We start from the raw sequence: 12,704 nt of genomic DNA, 5'->3' as shown, positions 1-12,704 counted from the left end.
CCCAATAAATCTAGTACTCATATGACAGCATACAAAACTATTACAATATTATTGACTATATTCCTATAGTCCTACAATATTATTGACTATATTGCTATACACTCCATCCCCATGACTTTGTAACAGCCAATTTGTACTTAATCCCTTCCCCTTTTTACCCACCCTCTCAACTCCCTCCCACCTGGCAATCATCAAAATGTTCTGTGTATCTATGAGTCTGTTTCTATGTTTTGTTTTTTTATTTTGTTCCTTAGATTCCATATATACATGAAATCACATTGCATCTGTCTTTTGCTTTCTGACATACTCCACTTAGCACAGTATCCTCTAGGGCCATCCATGCCACCCCAGATGGCAAGAACCTTGCCATCTGAGTATATATGTACCACCTCCTCTTTATCCATTCTTCTATCGACAGACATCCAGGCTGCCTCCACATTTTGGCAATGATAAACAATGCCGCAATGAACATATGGATGCACATGTCCTCTTGAAGTAGTGTTTTGGGTTTCTTCAGATAAATACCAGGAAGTGGGATTACTGGGTCCTTCTTTTTCTCTTGTTACTGCATTTGTTTTAAAGTCTATTTTGTCTGGTATAAGTATTGCTAGCCCAGATTTTTTTGTTTGTTTCTTTCTATTTTCATGAAATAATTTTTTCCATGCCTTTAATTTCAGCCTGTGTGTGTCTTTCAATCTGAAGTGACTCTCTTATAGGCAGCATATGTAAAGGCTTTGTTTTCTTATCCATTCAGCCACCCTATGTTTTTGATTGGAGTATTTAATCCACTTATATTGAAAGCAATTATTGATAGCTATGTAGTTATTGCCATTTTATTATTTATATTTTTGATCTTTTTTTTTCCATCTTAAAGAAGTTCTTCTAGCATTACTTTTAATACAGGTTTGGTGGTGATGAACTCCTTTAGCTTTTTTTTTGTCTGGGAAGCTCTTTATCTGTCCCTTGATTTTAAATAATATAGCCTTGCTGGGTAGAGTACCTTTGGTTGTAGGTCCTTGTTTTTCATCACTTTGAATATTTTGTGGCGATCTCTTCTGGCCTACAAAATTTCTGTTGAGAAATCAGCAGTCTTACTAGAGCTCCCTTATAGGTAACTGTTTTTCTCTTGTTGCTTTTAGGATTCTCTCTGTCTTTAAACTTTGCCATTTAAATTATAGTGTCTCTAGGTGTGGACCGGTTTGGGTTCATCTTTTTTGGGACTCTGCACTTCCTGCGCTTGCATGTCTATTTTCTTTGCCAGGTTAGGAAAATTTTCAGTCATTATTTCTTCAAATAGATTATCGATCCCTTGCTTTCTCTTTTCTCCTTCTGGTGCTCCTATGATGAGAATGTTGTAATGCTTGATGTTGTCCCAAATGTCTCTTCAACTACCCTCGTTTTTTTGGATTCTTTTTTCTCTTTGCTCTTCCAATTGGGTATTTTCTGCTACCTTGTCTTCCAAATCACTGATTTCTTCTAGTGCATTCTTCATTTTTGTTATTGTATTCTTCACTTCTGACTGGTTCTTTTTTATAGTTTCTACATCCTTTTGTACGCTTGCTATCTCTTTGTTGAAGTTCTTACAAAGTTCCTTGAGCATCCTTATAACCAGTGTTTTGAACTCTGTACCTGTTAGGTTGCTTGCCTTCATTCTGTTTGGTCCTTTTTCTGGAGTTTTCTACTGTTCTTTAATTTGAGACATGTTTTTTTGTTTCCTCATTTTGACTGCCTCTCTGTGTTTGTTTCTATGTATTAGGTAGGGTTGCTATGTCCCCCAGCCTTGCCAAGTGACCTTATGTAGTAGGTGGCCTGTTGGGCCCAGTGGCACAGTCTCCCTGGTCACCTGATTCACGTGCTCCAGGAGTGTCCCTTGCGTGATTTGTGGGTGCCCTCCTGTTATAGTTGAGCCTTGGTTGCTGTTGGCATGTCAGTGGGTGGTACTGACCCTCAGGCTGACTGGCTGTGGAGTTTGTCCACATCCACAGCATATGGACTGCTGTGTGTGGGGGCTTACCCACTGAGTGGGATTCTCCCCAGTGGGCTCTCATGCCTGTTGAGATCACCCTTTGTGTGTGCCACTTATGGGGTTAATTGGGTGGTGCTCTGCTGTGGCCTGAAGCCAACCTCCAGGTATGTTGGTTCTGGGGCCTCTTGGGAGGGGCTCCAGTGCAGACCCAGGTCAACCACTGGTGTGGAGTACCTGGTAGGAGATACAAAGCGATCCACAGTTGGTTGCTGCCTGTGTTGCACTTGGAGGCATGTGGAAGAGGTCACGCTATGAACTGAGGACAGCTGCTATCAGTACCACGTCTGGGGTAGCTTCACAAAAAGCCAGGACACTCCAAGGCCTGCTGCCACCTGCTGGCTTCTGTAAGGTTCAGCCACTAATAAAACCTCCTGCACTATGCAAGTTGAGTGTGCCAGGGTCTCAGTGAGTCATCAGGGTGGAGCTGGGGAGTTCACCAGGCCATCTGCATGGAGGAGGGCTCAACACAGGAAAAATGGCACCCACCTGCCATCTGCCCTGGAGCAGAACCCCACACAGGGAAAATGGGGACTGTCCCTCCCTGCAAAGTCACACAACTCAGTCTCTCCCCATATGTTTCCAGTGCCCCCAGAGTCACTATCCCTCTGCCAGAGCCCAAGGTAAGTGCCTGCATGGGCCCTTTAAGAGGATGTTTGGGTTTCCCACTGCCTTCTGTCCCACTCAGACAGTTGGAATTCCCACTGTTTTTACAGCCAGATTCTGTGGGGGCTCCTCTTCTGGGAACCAGTACTCCGGGCTGGGAAACCTGGTATGCGGGGCTGGGGTCTCTTACTCATTCCTGGGGAACCTCTGTGGTGGAGATATCTCTCCTGATTTTCAACCACCACATGTTGGAGTGGGACCAGCCTGTTTCGTGTCTCTGCCCCTCCTACCAGTCTCCATGTGGCTGCTTCTTTATATCTTTAGTTATAAAACTTCTGTTCAGGTAGACTTCAGATGGTTCTCCAGGTTACAACTATAATTTAGTTGTAATTTTAATGTGCTCAAGGGGTGAGGCAAGTACAGCGTTTATATACCCCACCATCTTGGATCTCCTCCAGCTTTTCATTTCTATAATTTAATAATTTGGATATTTGTGAGGCAAGTATAGGGAGACTGGATGTCTAACCTAATATTAAAATTGCCCTCAAGTGTTTTTTCATTTAATAAAAATTTTGAAACTCTTTTTGGAGTTTTTGATTGGGGGCCTGAATTTTAACAAGCACAACTGGGTATTTTCTTTGAATTAGGTAAATAGTGCCGAGAGCAATAATTACCAAGAGCAATTAATGTTTATGGTTATCTGAGCTATAGAGGAGGTAAAAGAAAGCTTATGGGAAATACCTAAGTTGATAGGCAATAAAAGGAGTCTATAAGAAGCAAAATACAAGCAACAATATTGCATAGAAAAAGCCCATCATACTGAAGGGCAAGACTAGCAGAAAGTTTTTCTTAATTATATACAGTCCGAATTTAAAAATAAGAGGCTGTTATATTAAATGTGATGAAAATGTTTGGACTTTGGAAGGGAAATACAGAAGTTTAAACATTGTTTAAAGAATATCAATGATCTACTATATCATCACTGATTTTACTAATTCATCTTATAATCTACATCCTTGTCTGATCTCTTATTCTGAAGGTCTGTCATATCCTGGACAGGTGTAGTAGTTTTTGAAAAGACATGACATAATTATGTCATAAAATTGATTGATTGGTGGGGCAGTTTTGTTTGACAACATGGTTGTATGTGACATGTATCAAAATAAACCATGCTCTTTTATACCATTTTTAAAAAGATGCATGATGACATGAGAAATGGTAATTTGCATACTCAGGGGGATTCAGGCAAATCACCATAAAATAATCTTAGCCTTTAGGGGACTGAGTTTTCTTTCAAGTGGCAAATACACAGAGAGCAGCAGACATAACTGTAATTTGGAACCACATGTTATAGAACATTCTATTAAAGTAAAACCCTCCTGTAACCACTCCTGTTCAACAAATGTACGGATGGATAAAATCCTCCTTAGGTTAAAGATTAAAACGAAGCAAACTTACCATGTAACTGAATTCTCTAAAGTAAGAGTTGGCCACCTTTCTGAAAAGGGCCAGACAGTGAACATTTTGAGCTTCATGGATCCTCTGCTCTCTATCCCAATGACTCAGCTCTGCCATTAGAGTGCCAAAATGTCCATAGACTATATGTAAATGATCAAGTGTTTCTGTGTTCTTACAGAATTTTATTTATGGCACTTAAATTCGAATTTCACATAATTTCATGTATCACAGAACATTATTCTTCTTTAGATTTTTTTCCAGCCATTTAAAAATGTAAAAACCACTCCAAGGTTTGTGGGTCATACAAAAGCAGGTGGTGGGGCCAAATTTGGCCCATGGGCTGTCATTCACCAGCCCTGCTTTAAAATGTACTAGCCTTTTCCTTCTCTCATAGCTTCTAAACTAATTAGAATTAAATACATTTTCAAGAGGCACATTACATTTTCTGCTGCGTCACAACTTCAAAATATTGTGGTCTAACTTTCCACACCCCTTGCCTACCCAGGTGTTGATGTCTTCAATTTATAATGTAAAGAATGTGAAATATAAATAAGATTGGTCAGAGTTTATAGATTCAGTATTTAGCTACTCTCTTCCACATTATTTAATTCATCTTTTCTTCCCCCAATTTCAGAACATAATTCCTAATCCCTTTCCCTTCACCTTTTTCCTTCAAATCTAATTAGTATGTGACATTTACAATTTTTTTTTTGAAAAGATATTTGTCATGACTCAAACAAACCCCCTCTTTGCTCTTGGTTTCTTACTCTTGAAATGAGAAAACACACATTTTAGTCCCTGATGAATAAGAGAAAAAAAGAAAAAGTAAATGGAGTTGAACATCAGCCAAAACACAGGCTTTGCATAAGATGCTCAACTAATTTCCCTCAGCTTTGTCTGCTCTGTTAATTTTCTGCCAGTTGCTTATTTTCTCACAAATCTTACACATCCTCTAGATGCAACAGCAACATCAGTGAAAGCCCATATTTTAACCAGAGAAGCAGAAAGAACTCAGCCATTCTCACTGTTATAATAAAAAAGCAATTCTTACTTCAGTTTAACCAATAATGAGAGTTGTGAGCATGTGTTTTTCCATAGACAGTACTGTGGAAATTGGAGGATGCTAAAAGCCCCTACAATAGAGTATATGCTTTCAGGGAACTTGCAATTAAAAAATACTTCCAAATACATTTAAATAATAAAAAAAAAGGACAAATAAGCCACTGACATGGCCAACAGGGTAACAGCATTGGAAAACAAAAATATTCTGCATGGCTTCTTTACCTTTCTCCTCCTCGTACTGTCCCATTGAGAAAGTTTCAGCCTTTCTGAAGTCTTTCCTAACCTCCTACGTTCCCAAAGGCAGTTCCATCTTAACATTATGAAGGTTTGTGCCAGAGCTGATTAAGGACGTCTAAGGCCACAGCTCTGAAGATTCCTACTTGCCTGAATTCCCCACGTGGACAGGGCCCCCCGCCCGGGAGTGCCTAGTTGTTAATCCTTTGTTGTTTCTAGCTGGACACCCTGAAAGTTGTTACAGGTGTGGAGGAAATGTCTTTTGTTAAACTTTGTTGTCTTCTACTGCAAAGCACCGCCATCTCCTCTCAAAATTCCTCATCATATAGAGAACATAGCTCTAGCATTTTTATTTCTGGTTTATTGCCGCCCCATTCCTCACCTCAGGACTCAGAAACTGATCTTAAAGACTGTGCTGTGAATAATTTAAGGGTCAGACACCAAGAGATAATCATCTCTTTCCCCAGTAAGAACCCAATGGCGTTGAACAAAACATATGCACCTCAATTCTCTCTTCTCTTAGCATTAGTTTCTTCCCTTAAGCTTTCCCAGACACTCACTTATCTAGATTCTGGGCAAATCCCATAAGCCTCACTAAACAGACACACACAGCTTGGATTTCCATTCTGGAATCTCCACAAACAAACATAATTAATCATCCAAATGACAGAAGTTGTAGCTAAGTGTTCAAAGAGAATAAAGACTAGGTTTGAGGTAGAGTTGTCAGAGGAAGAGTCTGTTCGGATCTAAGATTTGAGCTAGACTTTGAAAAATGGATATGAATAGAGTACATAGTCAATAGAATATAGATAGTAAGTGTCTTTCTCCATTGGTACTTTGATTTATATTTTAGGAGTTGAGAGTCAGAGGCCATTTATGTGGACAAATTGTCAAGAGACAGTGGAATAGGTATTTTAAAAACATGAAGTAAATGCAGAAACAAAAATTTAGAAAAAATCGGTGGGGCAAGGCATTGCGTATCTTAGTGCATTTTGGGGATACACATGAGCGTGCATACTCTGCTTTGTAGCATGTTTCAATTACATCTGCAAAAGATATGAGCAAATTTGTGTGCAGGAAAGGCTTTATAGTAGAGATGGGATTTCAGAAGTTTCTGAGCACTTCCCTGAAGATTTAAAAGGTTCTGACCAATATTAATTCATAAGATTTGTAGGATAAAGTTTCTTGGAATACCTCCAAGATGAAACTCAGGGTGAAATGTTTTTTACATTTACTTTAACAGCTTTTTCATTGAATAGAGGTTTTTAATGTTTAAGAGGTTGATTTTTGACTGAAAAGGAGCATTCGTTTTTGTGGTAAAGCATCCCAAGTGATAGCTAGTTGAATTCTCTAGTCATGTTTTTCATCATTGTGTATGTATTGAGCCAAAGACAGTGAAGGGAGAATAATTAAATGTGGCATAGGAGAACTACTAGGTTTGGAAACCACACATTAATTGTGGGGTTGTGATATTTCTTAAGAACACTTGACTTAAATTTTTCTTTCTCTTTATGGACAAACAGCAGTAGAAGGTATTCATCACTCACAGGTTCCTGGGGGATGATGGACGCAGTCATAATAGACTGGTATCTTGTGCAATCTACTTGTATTATTCCTCCTTTGACCTCTACACTAGCATTTTTATCGCAAATGAGATCAGTGAGAGGGAATAATTGTTATCAAATCCTCTTGAAGTTCAATTATGGATATGATTAAGGCAAAGTTTGAAAAGAAATCTGGCAATAGGTCTATGGATTTCTTTTGTTCAAGTCATCCAAGAGAAGCAGTGGAGTGTAGTCCAAAAACTCCAAAGTTTGAAGTCACAGTGCTAGTTTTGGAAGTCCAGCTTGGTCATTTAGTGACTATTGATCTAAATTAGCCAATATTGTAGTTTAAATCTGAAGTTGCAGGGGGGGCATTTTCCCTTTTGCTCAGAAGAGGTCAGGCTTTTATTTTAGTCAGGACTTCAACTGATTGGATGAGGCCCACCCACAGTATGGAGACCAATCTGCTCTACTCAAAGTCTACCAATTTAAATGAAATATCATCTAAGAACACCCTCACAGAAACATCCAGAATAATGTTTGACCAAATATCTGGGCATTGTGGCTCATCCAAGTTGACACATAAAATTAACCATTTTAGTTCTTAATAAGTGTGGATTCACACGTTCATCTTATCCTTACTCAGCAATAGATTATTATATAGTCATCATTATCAGAGCATAAACCCAGACTCAATTTGATATCACTAACCAATTTTATTTTAGAAGCAGGAAGAGAAAAAAAATAGAGTGTTTCTTCATTGATGTCCTAATGTCTTATTTCTTACAGATTTTTTTCCCTCAACAATGAAAATGTATAGTTGGGTTTTATTTGGGGCTTTGCCAGATCTCTTGCTGTAAGTACATGTTTTTTCTTCTACCTTTTCCAGAGTCACCCCCATCCTTTTAACTGCTTTCTATTCTTAATAGAGTACTAATCATGGGAAACATGCTCATCGGTACTGCTAGACTTGGAAATACATGCTTGTTTCTTGTTGTGTTGCCATTTATGTTCCCTTTGGGTTCTTTTGGCTGTAAGAAGCAGAGGCCCACTTATACTCATTCATGTGAAAGCATATTATAAGGATTCAGGAATCTGTCATAGGAATCCTAGGGTAATTGGCCTCAGCCAATTTGCACGGGAACTGGAAATTATTAAAGAACAGAAGTTGCTCTTTCCATCTCTCTAGCTTTACCTGGCATATTCATTTCCTAGAGTTGTTGTAACAAAGTACTACAGACTTGGTGGCTTAAAAATCCAGGAGATGTTTTGTCACAGTTGTGGAGACTAGAAGTCTAAAATCAAGTTGTAGGTAGGGCTGTGCTCTCTCTGAAGTCTCAAAGAAGAAAAATCTCCTAGCTTCTGGGTTACTAGCAAACTTTGGTTTTCCTTGGCTTGCGGTAACCTAGTTCTCGTCTCTGCCTCTGCCTTCATATGACCTTCTTCCCTGTGTTTCTGTGTCCAGATTTACCTCTTCTGATAAGGACACAAGACACTGGGTTAGGACTCATTTTAATCCTGTGTGATTCCATCTTATCTTGATTGTATCTGCAAAGACCCTATTCCCAAATAAGGACACATTTGGAGGTGCTAGGAGTTAGGGTTTGAACATACCTTTTTGGGATATACCATTCAACCTGCAGCTTCCATTATCTCATCCTTGCTTTTCACATCACTCTCATTACTTTTTTCTCCTTCTCACTCTCCTCTAAGTGGCTTTCTCTGTTTAATCAGAGTTTTGTCAGCCTCTCCTCTTCTACACCATAATATCGTCTTGTACATGGTCTTGGCTTACATCTTACCAGTTCGTATTCCCCCTCATTTTCCCTACTCTTTAACTTCTCCAGATGATCACAGCATTTTTATTTCCAATTCAAATACCTGGAAGATGATTAGAATCGGCCAGATCTTTTTTGGTGCTAGGCTTTAAGTTACTGTCAGTCAATATAGGGCTCACCTCTGAGTCAGGTGTCCACTCCTGGTTCAATCAGTTGGGCCTGGGGTCACATAGGCAAGACAGCTTAGGCAGAAGGAGCTCTGGGTGAGTACCGAATGTACTTGAGGAATGAGTAGCCCCTAAAACTGTATTAACCAGAAAGATAGTTTATAGAAATAGACAAGATTATTCTAAAATTTACATGGAAAAGCAAAGGAACTAGAGTAGCTAAAACAATTTTGAAATACAAGACCAAAGTGGGGGAATCATTCTGTTTTATCTTAAGACTTATTACAAAACTGTAGTAATCAAGATTGTGTAGTATTGGCAGAGGGATAGAGACATAGACCAATGGAATGGAACGGAAAACACAGACATACACCCAAACAATACGCCAAGCTGATTTTCGACACATGCAAAAGCAATGCAATGGAGAAATGATCATCTTTTCAAAAAATTGGATATTCATATGCAAAAAAAAGAAACTCAACCTAAACCTTATATGTTATACAAAAATTAACTGAAAATGGGTCATAGATTTACATGTACACCAATCACTCCATAGCACCTGGTATCCCATCCCCGCTTCTCATAGCATCCCCATTCCATTTTCTTTTAACAGGGTCTTTCTTAAAGCAACATTTAAAATTTTGATGAAAATATATTGTTTTTTTTTCTTTTATTGTGCTTTTGGTATCAGGTCTAAGAATTCTTGACTAAACCTTAGATTCCAAAGATTTTCTCCCATATTTTCTTCTAAAAGTTTTATAGTTTGGTATTTTACATTTCAATATTTGCAAACCACATATCTAATAAAGGAGTAATATCCAGAATTTGTAATGAACTCCCAACATGCAGCAGTGATAGAAGACAGGACATTCAATTAGAAGATGGGCAAAAGGCATGAAGTGTCATTTCACCAAAGAGCATAAACAAATGGCAAATAAGCATATATAAAGATGTTCAACATTCTTAGCCATTAAAGAAATAAAAATTGAAACCACAATGAGATATTACTCTACATCTATTAAAACAGATAAAATAAAAAATAGTGAGAACGTTAAATGCTGACAAGGATGCTAACCAACTGGATCTCTAATATATTGCTGATGGGAATGTAAAATGGTGTAGCTACTCTGAAAATAGTTTGGCAGTTTCTTTAAAAACTGAAATAAACCCTTACCATATACTCCAGTAAACACATTTGTGCATATTTATCTCAGATAAATGAAAATTTTGCCCACAGAAAAAAATTGTATATAATGTTTTCTCAGCAGGTTTATTTGTAATAGCCCCAAACTGGAAACAAACACAATATTCTACAATAGGTGAATGGCTAAACAGACTGTGGTACATCTATCCCACAGCATGTTACTCAGTAATAAAAAGGAACAAACTATTGATACATACAACTTGGAAGTATCTCAAGTGTATTACGCTGAGTGAAAGAAAGCCTATTTCAAAAGATCACATACTGTATAATTCTATTCATATAAATTCATAAAACGACAAAGTTGTAAAGATGGAGAGCCTATTAGTGGTTGCTAAGGGTTAGGGATAGTGGAAGTAGGGAGCAGGTATGGCTATAAAGGGGTGGCATAGGGGAGGTGTTTGTGGTGATGGAACAACGCTGTATTTTGATTGTGCCAGGGTTACACCATTCTACTCATATGATAAAATGACATAGAATTAATAAATATGTATTATAAAAGTATCAATTTCCTGGTTTTGGTAGTGTACTGTAGTTATTTAAGATCTAACCAATGGGGGAAACTAGGCGAAGGGCACATGAGACCTCTATGTACCATTTTTGTAACTTCCCATGACTCTATATGTCAAAACTGTAATAATTTAGTTACTATACTCAGCCTGAACTCAGAAATCAGAAAATGTAAGGAATCAGTTCTAGTAAGTGAGGCAACCTGGAAACGTATGTACTTGCTTCTTACTTTATTATGTGTTTTTAGGTGTGTATACATTTGTATCTTCCTGATGTATTGACTCTTCTATTATTATGAAGTGTCCCCCTTCGGATTTAGTCATGTTTACTGTCTTAATGTGTAGTTTATCTGATATTCATATAGCCAGTCCAGATCTCTGGGGTTACTGCTTGTATGGTATATCTTTTTCATCTTTTTACTTTCAATCTGCTTGTGGCTTTGAATGTAAATTATGTCTCCGTAAATAGCATCTCATTGGAGCTTGCTTTTTATCCAGTCTGATAATCTCTGTCTTTTGGTTAAAGTATTTAGTCCATTCACACTTAATGTAATTATTGATATATTTGGATTTTATATTTCCTATTTTGCTATTTGTTTTGTATATGTCTCATGTTATTTTGTTCTTCTTTAATGTCTTCTTTTGTGTTAAATAAAGCTTTTTGTGTATCATTACAACTTCTCTGTTAATTAAAAAAATTTTTTGAGTTATTTTTGTTGTTGTTGCTCTAGGGATTACAATATGCATCTTAATTTATCACAATCTACTCAGGTTAATACTGAATCAATACTAGTAAAGTATAGAAATTTTGCTCCTACAAAGCTCCTTTTTCTCTTCTCCCATCCATTGTGCTAATATTGTCATATACGATTATATACATAGCTGTGTGTATATATATGGTTGGTGCAAAAGTCATTGTGGTTTTTGCAATTATTTTAACCTTTTAAACCGCAATGACTTTTGCACCAACCTAATGTCTCACACACACCACCACACACACACACACACACACACACACACACACGCACGAAGGTCAGACAGTTGAGTTCATGAACTTTCCACCATATGCTTACATGGAGGAAAGTTCATGAACTCAACTATCCGACAGTGTGTGTGTGTGTGTGTGTGTGTGTATATATATATATATATATATGTGTGTGTGTGTGTACATATATATGTGTGTATATATGTGTATATATATGTGTATGTGTGTATGTGTGTGTGTGTATATATATATATATATATATATATATATATATATATATATATATATATATGCTTGGGGTGCCAAAAAATATGTATATAAGTGGACATTTGGTGAACGTTGCTCAAGCAGTAGTTTGCCATAATCAGAATTATCCGGATGCTGTTGTAACCACTTTGAGCACCTCTTGTAATCGCAGAGGTCAAACATGACTTACATTCATCTTTTGTTATTGGTATACATTATTACAATTTTAATAGTTTTTCTTTCTTAAAACGTGTATACATTTTTTTACTACAGAGGGTGCCAAAAAAATGTATACACATTTTAAGAAACGAAAAAACTGTATTAAAATTGTGATAATATATACCGATAACAAACAATGAATACACGTCATGTGTATACAGTTTTTTGGCATCCCCTGTATATATATATGTGTGTGTGTGTGTGTGTGTGTGTGTGTAAGGTGACTTTACACATATGTTGGTATAGTTGGTGTTGGCTCACAGGTGTCTGAGATTCTCATCATTTTTCTTCAATCTTTTCTCTCTTCTTCAGATTGAATAACTTCCATTGACCTATCTTCTGGGTCACTGATTTTTTTTTCCTTTCTTGTGTCATCTCTAATATACTGCTGAGCCTTTCAACTGAATGTTTCATTTTGGTCATTGCTAATTTCAACTAAAAAATTTCTATTTTTTCATTCTTTCTACTTCCCTATTGAGATTCCCTATTTGTTGAGTCATTCTCATATTTTTGTTTAGTTCTTTAAACATAGTATCTTTAATTCTTTGAACATTTGGAATTCTAGTCGGCTAAGTCCATCATATAGACCCATTCAAAATTAGTTTCTTTTGACTGTTTGTTTTTCCCTCCTAAGCATGGGTCATACTTTCTTGTTTATTTGCATGTCTTGTA

The sequence above is a fragment of the Rhinolophus sinicus genome, linkage group LG04 (genome assembly GCF_036562045.2).
Source record: "Rhinolophus sinicus isolate RSC01 linkage group LG04, ASM3656204v1, whole genome shotgun sequence".
Classification (NCBI taxonomy): Eukaryota; Metazoa; Chordata; class Mammalia; order Chiroptera; family Rhinolophidae; genus Rhinolophus; species Rhinolophus sinicus.
This window is presented reverse-complemented; position numbering follows the sequence as displayed.